The sequence below is a fragment of the Tachysurus fulvidraco genome, chromosome 6 (genome assembly GCF_022655615.1).
Source record: "Tachysurus fulvidraco isolate hzauxx_2018 chromosome 6, HZAU_PFXX_2.0, whole genome shotgun sequence".
Lineage (NCBI taxonomy): Eukaryota > Metazoa > Chordata > Actinopteri > Siluriformes > Bagridae > Tachysurus > Tachysurus fulvidraco.
This window is the reverse complement of record NC_062523.1, coordinates 17,963,238-17,977,933: the sequence shown is the minus strand read 5'-3', so window position 1 is coordinate 17,977,933 and position 14,696 is coordinate 17,963,238.

The following is a 14,696-nucleotide window of genomic DNA, read 5'->3' as shown; positions in this document are numbered from 1 at the left end:
AGATGTGTGAGCCAAAACAAATTTTAGTTTTACATCCATTTCTTTTACCTGCTGTGTGCTTAAATCACAAGGAAATGTGCTTCGACTTAAAAATCAGTGAGCTGTGTGATATGATTTGCTGTTGCATTACATTTCTAAAAAAAAAAAAAAAAAAAAAACTGTATTATTAGCAAACTCTCTACTTCACAGTTGCTCTTTATTGCCACCACCATGGCTTCAGCTGCACCCCCACAACAATGAGCTACAGTAGGATTGTGCTGCAGTGCTTGCAAGAAAAATTGGATATTCCTAGCATGTCCTCTTATATACTGAGTACTTATTTTTTTTTGATGAAAATACAAAATTAGATGCATTATTTTCGTTATTTTAAGTCCATGTCAGGTATGGTAGTTAATCATAGTAATAAGCAAATTGGAGAAAGGTGTAAGAATGATGAACACAAAGAGAAAGAAATTCCTGTATGCAATGTACAAAATGCTTTTAAAATAATCTTTTTTTAATAAAGATTTTTTTTACTTTTATTTAGTGCTCTCTCCAAAGTTTTCTTCATATGTATGTGTGTGTGTGTGTGTGTGTGTGTGTGTGTGTGTGTGTGTGTGTGTGTGTGTGTGTGTGTGTGTGTGTGTGTGTGTGCGTGCGTGCATGCGTGTGTGTGTGTGTGTGCGTGTGTGTGTGTGTGTGTGTGTGTGTGTGTGTGTGTGTGTGTGTTGTGTATGTGTGATTACACATTTAACATTAGTTTGTTTGTTTCAGCCCTGAACACCAGTCAGTCAAAGTGACATTTCTGGTTTTTTTAATTAGGTGCAGTGTGATATCAATTTTCAGTCTGTAGAAATAGTAGGTGTGTGGAAGTAGGGTACAGTGGGAAAGACAAAATCAAACAAGAAATATTTGCACTGATATGGCTTCATAAATCTTCTTTAAAGCTTCATGCAGAGGCACATTACTTGAGTAGTAATACTAACATACTTAAGTCAGTACCAAAATATTACACTTTGTCATGATAAAAAATGTGCACTTTTAATCAACTGCCTGCCTTTCTATTCAATTCATTCTTCTCTAGCTGCAAGACAAAGGATACAATAGCACAAGCAATTACACTCAAGACACAAAGAAGCGTGTGTTTGTTAGCCATACTACTGGCTGAATATTATTTATCCTGTATCATGTTTTGTTCTTTTATGTGGAACTACATCTTGTGATGTAGAGGTCTCAAAACAAAATTTACAGAAAAAAGAATGTCAAAAACTTGCCTCAGCTAAATTAGATGAATGGTTCTAAATATTTAGTGTCAATAAAGCTGATTATTTTATAGGTCCAAATAATTAGCCATCTGTCAAACATGGCATCTGTCAAACTATGATTTTAATGGTCATAAGAGCATAAGGGAGTTATATGTCTTATCAGTATGATAGCTGCATAATTGGATGTTATTGGAGCTGTCTGACATGACCGTACCTAGAAAACTGATGTGGCATTCACAGTTTATATATTGGTTAAATGTATTTACATTTACTAGATATACCCCTTTCAAACTGTAATTATCGACACAAAACATTTACAGATGTCTGAAGTTGTTTAGATTGTAGCTGTGTTCATAATTAATTGTTTGTATTCATTAAGGAAATGTAGATTGTGTAAACAGTTAATTGCATTAATCACACCTGTGCACGTGCTGATTAAAATTGTTAACTTTCAAATGGAAGCACTGCTTAGAGAATAGAATGAAGGTAAGGATGCATTAGGATGATACTGGAATCGGTTGTAGCATCCTCGAAGTGCACTGAGGTAATTGAATGTGTAGCTGATTAATTAACTGTAGCAGTAAAATAGAAAAACACTGAGGTTTTTTCTGCGGTCAAAGCTCTAAATAAAATGATGCACGTTTATTTTAAAACGTTCACATGAGCCAAATCTGTTAAAATGATTAGTTTTCTTCTGTACTAATGTATAATGTCATGTAGTATACAGGGTACAGTTTAAACAATGGCTTGTTGATTTCCTCAAATGTTATATAATTGTGCATTTGACTAACCAACAGAAGTTAGTTCATATACTATATTTTTAGGGAGATTATATATATATTTATAAAAAAAAAAGATCCCAAAATATATACTTTCTGGTAGAGAATTCTCTGAAGTTTTATGCTAGACTTGAACTCCATGCTCAATGAGCAAATCCGTCTTAAGGCCCGTAGGTTGAAGAAGCTCAGCTGTAATCTGCACAGTGCCAGAATCTGGCTGTGAAGTCAGTCACCGTTCAGTCCCTCCCACATTCGATAATGGAGCAGCACCTTTAAAAGCACACACAAGTTTTTTAAAGTTGGTGTTTAAAGTGGCAACCCAGTAAGTAGTAAGCCATAACAAACATTGAGGCTGACTGAACTCATAATGTATTTACATTTTTTTTTACATACCTTTACACCTCAGCTCACACCAACACAATAAATATAAAAACCAAGTGATGCTTCTTGAGGTTTCTTGCAGATCTCATGGGAGTAAATCCTGCTGTAAGCCCACCAGCAGCTTCTCCTCCTCCATTATCTGGCTGCTCTCAGTATCTCCTATGGTGCCATGGACTGTTTGGAGCATCTCCTTACCTTATGATAAGGCATGCCTAAGAGACAGACCCAGGTGAATGTTTTATAATTACAAAGATGGAGCGATGTGTCCCAGGCTCTGTGCAGCTAGTACTTACAGGCATACATGCCTACTTAATGCTCCTTTCCCCACTCTTTCTCTTTCACTGTCCTTTACATTCACTTTCTCATGGTCTCTCTCTCTCTCTCTCTCTCTCTCTCTCTCTCTCTCTCTCTCTCTCTCTCTCTCTCTCTCTCTCTCTCTCTCTCTCCCCCTCTCACTCTCAGACTACAACTTAGTTAAGGTGAAAGTACTACCATTGATGTAATGTATGCTTGAGATAACCTTTCAGCTGAAGGTTTGGGCTGTTTTATGTGATTTCATTAATGATAAAGGCTAATGAAATACTCTCGCATTTGTTGCAACCAAACTTCAGAATCAGTAATGAATAATTATAATGGATTGTGCAAAGATGTCAGAAGGGCATTCTCATTCATCCTTTTATCAGACTAGATACAAGTGTTAGCAGTCCATTTGTCCTGCATTTGTAATGTTGCACGTTGCATGCACAATTGTTGATCGGATTTTTTATTAGCATGGTTTAAAGAGTGGGATCAACACAAGCAGGTCCTAATGGAGCAGACCCAAGGTGGGTTAAGGCAATCAATTTTCTAAAGACTGCCAATATAGCTTTTGATTGACCAGTCATCCAGATGCAGCAACAATACCACTTGTGGACTTGAAAACCTATGAAAGTCTTTATTAAGTGATTTACACATACCACATACCCAAATATCAAGTATCCCAAGCCACAGAGTAGCTTATTTGGACAGCTTAAGAGAAAAGCTGAGTGCTGACTAGAAAGATCAGACCCACATCTGCCCTTCAGCTGTAGAGGACGTGGACGAACTCTGACAGTGAAGGAATGTGCCTGTATATTTTGGGAATGAATATAAATAGAGTCCGTCAGCCATGCTGTGCTAATGAGAAAAGGGAGCAAACAGCAGACAGGCAAAATTAATTATGTGCTGACATTTACAGATAATAACCTCATGGTAGATATCAGTGTTTATGAATATATATGGTACATGATCAGAAAAGCAGAAATGTGCCAGATCATCTGAAGTAATACATATTCGTAGGAAGGTTATATTTCTGCTGGAAACTGACATCAACTGACATTTTTATTACTGATTAATTGTTTTCAAACATGTGTATATCATGTATTGAACAACTTTATATATGTTTTAGGCTTTCTACAACATGAAGTATTAAGAAAAATGCTTGAGTAATTGCTAGGTTATTAGAAATATGTCTTGATTTTGAAGAATTTATTATATGGCCAGTTCGCACAAATTCAGCCTATTTTTGCTGAATTGATTGTTCTTCTGTCACACCGGTGACCTTAATGCAGAAGTAGCTGTGGTGCAGGAGTCAGGTGGGTGTGCTCCAGTGCTGATGGATGCCTGCTGTTAGCACAAGCCATACTGCTCCGGTTATTCAGAGGTCGTCCTCCTTCACGGGTGTCCCAGGGTGCTGCTATCAGGAATACAACAGCTCATTAATGGCTGCCTATTTTTAATTAAGGATTCTGCATATGTTAATTAGATCTGATTGCAGCTATGTCATGCAGTCACACACTAACTGATGTTGTGGGAAATGAGCAATAATGTAGGCTGTCTGAGCTGCGATCATGTTGTGATTAAGAAACATGTGTTGTCTTCATCAGAAGGCTAGATATAAACAGTATGTATATCCCTGCGTAATTGTATTGTCGATAGCTTTAAATGAGATTGTGATAGACACGGTCTAAAAATGGCTGGCTTGATGTCAATCACATGGATAACTACTGAAAAGAGTACAAGATGATGAATACAACCACGCAGGATGTGTTCTGTGTGTTTGGAAGCTGTCCAGGAAGCTGGGTTGAACATTTGTCTTAAATTTGATATAGTGACGGGATGGATTGTTAATGCTTTAAAATAGATGCCATTTTACATAAACTATTTCTAAGCACATAAAGAATAAAAATAAAATTATTAATATATGGCATCTAAAATGATCCTTTACAATGAGTTAACATACTGTAGATGCTAATATATATATTAAGGTTTGGGAATAAGATATTTATAAATAAGTTGCATATAGTTAGGTGTTTATTAATCCTAATGGCAATAGATAGATAGATAGATAGATAGATAGATAGATAGATAGATAGATAGATAGATAGATAGATAGATAGATAGATAGATAGATAGATAGATAGATAGATAGATAGATAGAAATAGGTTTATTTTATTAAAGTTTATTTGATTTCCCCTGTCACAGTATGGGGCATGGAGGTAAATAAAAAAGATGACTTGTTGAAAAAAATGAGGCTTCAATACTAAAGATAAATCAGTAGCTGGGTTATAGTGACCTAGCCGCTGGGTAGATACAGCTGGTCATTCTGAAAGATGGGGAGAGAGGCTGTGATATCTGCATTGTCTCTACTGTCAATGAGATTGATCCATCTGCAAACCCTGCAGCTAAATTGCACTGAAAACTTCTAGAATTGTGGAAATAATGCAACAAAATGACTGAGAATATTTGTGGGGGGAAAATGGCCTTTGGGCATGAAAAAAATAACCCAGCATTTGAATTGCATTTTGCATACTCATGTGTGGTTAGTACTCTAATTGCAGTTTTTGATCATTCTCAAATAACTATACAAAATTGTATTACTGTATACATTTTGAGGAAAAAAGCACTCTTACTTTTCTTGATCCACTATCAAGAGTGGATACACACCACAGCACCCAAGCCACACAAAACCGCCCCTCTGAAAGCCAGGCTCAGTAGTAGGGGAGGTAAGAGTTGGAGTACCGTGTGGAAGTAATGCTTTATTTGTCCCTCTACCTATGCCCTTTTAGAGTTGACAGCCTGAAGAGGACGACGCTCCCCAACTTTCTGAGCCCAAGCCACGCTCCTGGGGTCCTCCTTGCTGCCTCACTACCCTCTGACATTTTTCACACTCCTCTTGTGCTGACCTAACCTACAGGACCACTGCCACTAAATCTTCGGCTGACTGATTCTCTTTTCTAAGCCTCACCAACTGCTAAAAGAATAAAAAGGTTTGTTTCTGATCCGTTTGTGCTTTCCTCCATGTTCCATCACATATGTATGCCATCAGTTTAGTTTTATTTGCAACTTAAACGGTTTCATATATATGTTCTAGATGTACTGGCAATACTGGTCCTCTGGCCAAGCTGTAGTCAATAGCTTAAAATGTTTCCTGTTGTTCCATGGTGCTGGGATGGTCCCTTATAGCCTGGGCACTCGATGAGGCAGCGCTCTCCTGAGCTTGGTAATTGCTTGGCTGACTCTGTCATTTTCACTTTCCATGGTACGCAGTAGATAAATCAAATAAATGAGGCCTTTGCCGAGGTTAGATGTGTTTCACAGTGCAGAGTTCAGCCTTTTTCTATTGTCTGAGATTTCTAACAAACACACTACCATTGATCTTCGGCCAGTACATCGATAATACTGGAGGAGCAAAGGAACAAGTTGTGCTTGATCCATGAAGGGTGTAGTATGAAAAAAAAAAAGCCCTCTGTTCTTTTACTGTATTTTAGGTTCAGTGTGTACAATTTCATAGCATTTAATAAATAAAACTGTAATTCTGACATATTTTTTCAGAATTTTGCCTGCATAAATATTCTGTTGATCACATTTTATCATTAATATTCAATTTCGTTTGTAAACCATAATATATTGTTGGGTTTTATAAGTACTGTTTAGATGTATGAGAAATGTAGTATTTTTAGTAAACACCAAGCTTTTTCTCTGAATGATAAAAAAGTATTTAACTCTGGAGCCTGAGGGAGGTGATTCCATGCTGCTGAGAGCTGTACCTTCAGACCGTTCCTCTCTGAGCTGTAATCCTCCCAGGCACCTCTCCTCAGCACTAATCGCTGGTGAGATATGCCATCCTTCCCCGAGACTCTGTCCTCAATTCCGCCAGACGCCATGATTACAGGTTCATTATATGCTTGTTCCATTCCTTCTCCCAGCAGTAAGAAGCTCAGGGCTATCTCATCCATGTACAGTAGCTGATTAAAATCACTTCACTCATGCAAGGGCTGAGCTGAGCATTAGGATGCACAGAGGGGACTGTGAGTCTGAGCATGTGTGCGTATATATGAATCTGTGAACACGTCAGCTTTGATTCCATGAGTTATGCCTCTGTGTGATGGAAAGTCTGTTGCAGATTACAGGCTCAAGCACTGGTTTGAGAATTGCCTCGAGCTCCAACACAGTAGTGGCTATAGTGTCTGAGTGATATGAGATGCCACTGAAGTGTTGGATCTTCAAAGCCTTGACATTTAACATAACTTTAACTAGAAGATTCAGAGAAGCTTTATTCTCCCACTTGTATAAGGAATTCAAAACAAGTTTTGAAACAAAGTTGAAGCACTTAATGATTAGAGTGATGCACTCACCATGAAATATTTTAAACTGTGCTGTGGTGTCATTTCTATCAAGGAAAAGCTTTCTAAGATGTCTAGAAAAAATATCTGTATTTCAGTATTTTTAATGTTTTTTGTTTTTTTTTTTGCTATAAAACCTACATACTTTTACATATTGCCAGATTTAAGGGTTTAAATGTAAACAGATTTTAATCTGATCTGAATCCTATCTTAAAATCTGATCTTAACCCCTCCAATCTACTCATACAGTATGTTCAATATTAACCACCCAACATGGTGGAGTGTAGGGAATGCTACAGTATGGGTCATGTTAAAAAGTTAATATGTAATCCTGACATAATGAATAAATGACCAATAGAAAAGCGGAACTGCCATCCAGTATTTTCAAAATCCTGTTATTAAAGAAATTCTGTGAGATCCCAGGAGTCAATATGACCGATCAGGGTTCTTACTTGTTAGCATTATTTGAAAGTTGGTTTAAATCTTTTAGTGTAATTTGAAAACAAAAGAACAATCCAGGATAAAAGAAAACCTATTAAATCTTTCATTATATCTGCAGAATCTTAATGAAGCTAATAAGTAAGAAAAGCTTATACTCTCGGGTTAGCCGTCATATAAAATAAAGTGAATAATTACTTCTGTCAAAATTGCGTAGCTAAATAGTACAGTTTTTACATAACGAATCAGGATATGAAAAAAAATGCATATTTTCTTCTTTCATTCATGTGTATTTAGTCACTTTATCCTGGTCAGGATCATGGTGCATGACAAGTAATGGGGTTGGAATACATCCCCTGTATAGACCAAAGACAAAATTAAAAAATATACAAATGTAGCTGAACTATATTATTAACACCAATTCATGTTTGCATTAAAGGTCTGAGGGGCAGCTGTAACGTAGGTGTATTGCTAATGTCAACATGACTGATGTCTCAGAGTCTGGTGACATTGAGGCTTTTGGAACTCCAAACTATTTGCAACAAAAGACTGTAATTTTTGCTTCATCTGGCAGCTACTATTCCTTTAAATTGGTACTTTTTACCTGCATACTTTTGTGTTTTGGCCAATGGGAAAAGTGTATGCATTTTATTTTTGAATATATTTTTTTTTTGGTGAAGTATGTCTACAGTCTTCATGACAAGCATTGCAGTTCCAAACAGCCTGTAATTTTTTAGAGTGAAAAAGGAAAGAAAATCGCACAGCACATTAAATAATTGTAGAGCCACTATGCTTTTGAGAAACTGACCCCTGTCAACTTGTCGTTGCCTTTTGTCTTCTAATAGTATGGTGGAAATCTTTAAAGGAGGACAGTGTGTCCCTCTTGGGCAGACAGAACAGAGCGAGGTGCCCAATGACAAATGAAAGGTGCTTGGTCACTTATGATCCTGTCAGAAATGATCACTGTTATTCCATTGAACTCTAGCCAAACATTCCTCCCCCATCTCTCAGTTGCCCCTAACTGTAAACCCAACCCCATCTCCCTGCTGTGAAGAATGACGATCAACTAAGAAAGGGTGAACAAATGTGGAATGACCCCATCCAATCTTTTCACAAATTGTTCGAATATAAAACAGAGCAATATAATAGATGTAGCCTTATATTGTACTATAGATTTATAAAGCTTTCAGCCTTTTAAGATATTTAAGGCCTGATGATCTGCCTGAAAGTCACTCAAGTGCAATTTTGAACAGAGTAAGTGCATTAAAACTTTAAAACTCTAAGGTAATTTAACATAACTGCTAAAGATTGTGTAGTGGTTGTGTTGTCTGAAAGCAAGAAGATTTTCTTTCAGATTATTGTGGGGTTAATTTTTTTTTTCTAGCAAATGCACCTGTAATAATAATAAGAAGAAGAGGAAGAAGAAGAACAAGAAGAAGAACAAGAAGAACAAGAACAAGAACAAGAACAAGAAGAAAATGTGTGAAGCCTTATAAAGCTTCCTATAAACTTTAATGTTTTAACAATGATATAATGTAATTATTTAATCCTGAAGTATAGCAATTATAGTCTAGGCACAGGGTCACATGCATACTTCAGAATCAGAGGGACAGGAACTGAGATCTCCACCAGGAAATTGTTTGAATGACGGGTAAAAATGTGATGAACTTCTACATCATATTACTGAGAAGCAAACTAAACTAGTAATACATAGGTAGAACAGGCAATCACTGTATGTTAATGCCATAACATCTAAGTGCTATCTTCATGCAAGTAAGACTTCAAGTGAGGTCACACATATACATGAAATGACAAAATGTAGATGACAAAATTTAGCTCTTGCATCTGCATTCATGCATTCATGTGTTGTGATATTAAAAACCCAGATGTATGTCTGCAATGTATGTATTAATATTGGATTTGGTCTTGATTGGATTTGGTTTTCAGTCTTTTGATTGATAGACTGATTTCTAGCCAACATTTCAAACTAATTTCAAAATAAAAGCAGTAATCATACAATTTCTGCATTACTGCAAAGATTGTAGTACTAACCACATGGCAAATATTTTGTGCCACTTACTATAATGAATGTTTTCCAATGAGAAAAAGACATGACAAACCAGCCTGACATAGTTAGTTAAAGTAAGTGTTATTTTAAACACAGCCTAATGTTTTCATTCAACTTATCTGTGGCTTCTGTCTCTAACAGAGATTTTACCGACAAAATATGTGTGTAGCCTTCTAGTTGAAGGCTTTTTTTCCCAAACACGAACAACTGAATATCTCAAGGTCAGTAATCTGGCCCGAGGCTGGATGGCTCTGGAAAGGCAAGTTAATAGCAACATCAGTGGCTAAAAATGTTTTGGATATTGATGTTTGTGGACTAAAGTGTGATTTTTGTTTCTTTGTTTGTTTTTTTCCTCTTTTCGCAGGTTGTAAGCAATTAATTAATTTAATAAAAGAAAGAAATTATTTCTATAATGGTAATTAAAGAAATATCTTGTAATCTGAGATTTTTAAACACAGAGTAAATTTTGAAAGATTGTGATAGGTTTTAAATGCAAACATATGTACTGTATAACACCATGGCTTTAGAAGACCACGACAGCAGAAGGTCACTCGCTTCAGCAATTCACAAAAATCTTGTCTCTTGATCCTGTTTATATGAAACTAATTGGTAAATAACACATTTGTCACTTATAAATCCTAATCCCATTATATAAAGCTGTAAATGAATTTCAAGGTAAGTTCTATTGAGAGTTGCTTGAAATATATTTTTCTAAAAATCTGTCTGCCCTTTAAGGTGATTTCTTAATGTCTCAACTGAATAAATATTCTGGGCTCTTGTGTGTTTATCAGAACCTTTAAAAAGCATCTGCTCAGGATTCAAGGTGTTATAAGGCTTAAAGAAAAACACAACACCTCCAATATCCCTATTTTATTTCAGGTTTGGGGAGTGATGTGGTCTTGGCATGGGCTACATGGTGGTGGCCAGGTCAGGGATGATGGAGCAGTCGGAGATGACAGGACCACCTGCTCCCACCTGGACTCGATGGACGGCACCAGCTGTTTCTGCATGTAGCTGGTGTGGGTATATGCCCTGCTGAAAACTCCCAATGCCACTCCAGCTGCTCCTGCTGACATCCTGTACCTTTACATACCTCATAAGAGTCAGCAAGAGAGAGAGGCAAGACAAACCGATGTAGTTCACTCGCACCATACTGAGCTTCATTATTTACTGTGTTATTAGTCAAAATCTGGTATCAGCAGTAGTTTTCACTTTTTAAATTTTCATATTATTATTATTATTATTATTATTATTATTATTATTATTATTATTATTATTATTATTATTATAGTGGCACATTTTTTTTTTATATGAAACCTGCTATTTTAATTAGCTTTTCCTCAAATACATTATGGACAAATTCATTTTCCTTCTTCTGGGAAAAAGGAAAACATACATTTTTCATCAGATATCGGTCACTTTATGAGGGCTAATCAATGCTTAAGGGTAACATATTGCTACGGTTGGTGAATTAAGCTTTAAGCACAATCTTTAAAACTAACTAAATTCACACACTTACTGTTAATGAGAGGTTTTAGCATAATTGATTTTACCCCACCTCTCTTGTAATCCTCCATTTATACATTCATAGCTTATTTCCCCACAGGCCAATTTCAGCTAATGTTTATATGGGGAATGGAAGTGTAAACTGGCAAAACAGCAACAGTAATCTCATTGGAAAGGAGTCAGGACTTTAAGTCCACAAACAAATTAAAAGGGGCAAACTCCCTATTGCTAAATTGGTAAAGGCTGCCGAAAGCTGAGGGCTTTGTGTTTGCTGATTACTGCCAATTCTTGAAAGGTAAAGCTCAAATGACTTTTCAGTATCAACAAAGCAACACAAGCAAAGCTGCAGCTGTTTTCTTCTCCAGGTAATATTGTGGGGTGCAATGACAAAGGCATTTCTAGGAAAGCACACTATATGGCAGATTTGTTTTCCCCCGGCCAGAATTCATGTACTAAAAATAAAAGAATGGTTATTTTTCATACAATTATAACGTGCCACCCAGTAAACCTACAGCCCCTGTGGGCCAGCATCAGGAGGCCATCATTTCTGTGAATAAGAAACAACAAGGCATCATTGTGGATAAGGTCCCTCTTTCTCATGTCTGACAATAAAATAAATGTTTTTAACATGCAGGAACAGAGGAAATCTTGTGTAAAATGAAATAATATGAATGGACTGATATGCATGAATTAATTTAAATGAATCTGAAAACACAAACAACATTCATTGCCCATCAGAAGAACGTTATTTCATTGTTTTATGACATTTGGGAGAGTGATGATGTATTCACAATGTGCAAACAAAATTAGTTTCTATTACTTGATTATGCTTTGTATGATGTTTGTCAAAAAAAATGTGTGCAGCAGAAATATGAAAAGATTAATGCACGTTGCCACTCACTTGGTTTTTTTTTTCAGCTTTTCCATTTACAAAACTTTATTACTTTGACCCTTTTCAGGCCATAACTTTCATGCAGGCTGATTGCTGGCAGTGATTTGTTCTCCCGTCATAATGGCTGACACTGTCATGCACTTTACCCAAATAAATGGAGGGTAAAGAGTTTCAAGTAATTACTATCTTTTTCTATAATGATGATGGATGGCATTATGTTTCATGATATTTGACACTTAACCATGACATTGAAGAGGGTGAAGAATTTTGTGACCCAACTCTACATAAAGATTTTTTTGTGCAGTAAATTTTACTTTCCCTTTACAATTTAATTGAATTTTTTGAGACCTTCTAAATGGTTTTACTTTATGCTTGAGAAACTGATGTGCAACTGATGAGGGAAAAAAGGATATGGCATTCGACTCAGTCCTAAGCAAAAGCTAGGAACAAAATGCAAAACTTCAAGTCTGCAATCGTCCAAGATAGACACACACATAGCTTTAGACTGCAACGTACTGTGGCCATACTGTACATGATGCATTAACCTCTTCCACCCTGTTTTTTGAAAATGACATGCTCTATTTTAAATGAGTATGTCTCAAAAACTACAAGGTATATTTATATAATTATTTGTATAATATATATATATAAAACTCAGCAAAAAAAAAAAAAAACTAATTTCTGTCTGACAAAATGTTTGAATTCATCTGAATAATTTTATAATATCTCATCAATACCATTAGGTTTTTTTAGAAGGATGTCTAGACTCTCCTGTATGCCCCGATAGCACATGTTGGGATTCTTCTGTAATATCTGAGGTTTATCAGAGTGTATTTAAACAATTCTGGTACCAAAAACACATTTACATGACACATGTGAGATTGCTGCAGAAGTGTTAAAATAAGTACATATATATTACCAGATTAGAGTAAGAGAAGATGGAACACAGCAAAAATTTAAAAAATACAACTTTTACAATTTTACACAGTATATCTCTTTGAATTCATGCAGTGAATGCCTAAAAACTCCTGAAATCTATTTTAATAACATCTCACCAATAACTGATTTAGGTTTGATTTATCTATTAGGTATCAGAGATATAAGAGAGAGCTTTTTTTTAGAGGCACACTCTCCTGAGCCAGGTTGGCACATGTTGGCACTCCTCTGGATCTACGTTTTCTCAGCTACCGAACTATAAAACTTGATTTAATTGATTGATACTGTATATCACTATAGGTGTTCATTAAAACAGTGATAATATGGACCAAATAAACACAAATAATCCATAATAATCACCTGGTTACAGTACATACCTTACATCTGATCAAAGGTACAGTATTCCTGTATGGCATTCAGATGACCTGTGGGTGTAAAAACTTTTAGCACAATATTTTTTTTTCTGGAAAACCCACCACTATTTGTGTTTTTTAAACCCAACTGTTTTCCGTTTCGTGCATTTTCCGCGTTTAAAAAGAAGGTCCAGGGCATTTAAACGGACTTCAAACTTTGTTTCGTATCATCAGCGATTTGTGCGACATCCGCTCGGTGTATTTTCATGAAAGACCCACCCAAATTCATATTTTGTAGCATAATCCAATAGTAATGCAGTAAAGTTAGTTTGTCATGATTGATCTATGAATGATGGCCAATGGACTTCTTGGTTTTCCAAGTATCTCACAGACACAGGAAGTAACGGTGACAATAAGCAGAAGTTTGTTTTAGTGTCAGACAAATGGAATTTTATAAATCAACTGGGTTTTTCTCTTGGAATATGATTTATAATCCTGAAACACCATAGAGCAAATTTAGTGTCAGGGCTGCTCGTTCCAATTCTGTGAATATTGGTCACACAGTGATTATCCGTATTCTGTTGGATTCTGTAGAAACTCAATTTGGTTAGTTTTAATCTCAATAAGGTTTTGTTTATGTCGTGTAATGGCTGATTACAGGAGTCAAATTTTGTGTGTACGAAATGTTTATGAAGTTTTTTGGTCTTTCCATTTAACTGCTTGGTGTCGGAATTATGCTTTATTTAAAAATTGTGTTTCTAGTCGAATAGTTTCTTTCTTTATATTGTTTTGGTATGCTGCTATGTGTAGATACATTCAATAATCATTTGTTTATGAACCTGATTTACATATTAGGCTCTCTGTGCAATTAATAACATATTGTGGACATCAGAAGCATTCATAGACAAGCTCTGTAATATTATTCACCCCCTTTGAACCTTCTGTCCACTTCTGTGCAAATGATCACATCACATCAGTATCCTCTCTCTCTCTCTCTCTCTCTCTCTCTCTCTCTCTCTCTCTCTCTCTCTCTCTCTCTCTCTCTCTCACTGGAAGACCATGAAGACCATAGAGGTGTGACAACTACAAAATCTAACAAATGAGGGTTTCATTTCCTACTTTCAAATGGTTTGATTCCAGTAAATTACAATTTAATTCATTATTAAAGATGGAAAGAATCTACAAATGTGTCTAGGAAAACATCCACCAAAAGTAACTGGGTAAGGAGAGCATTAGTTAGAGATCAATAAACCAATCAATAAACCGGTTGCATTATAAATGTCATCTCATCACACAATGCTGATAGAAAATGTTCACATAAATTACTGTATAGATTTTAAAGTGTTTTTTCCAAGTGTTATGAAGTAATACGCATAAAACCTCTTTTTTTATATTTTTATAACTTTAAAATAAAGTGTTATTACCTTTTTTCTATCACACAGCTGTTTGTGGATA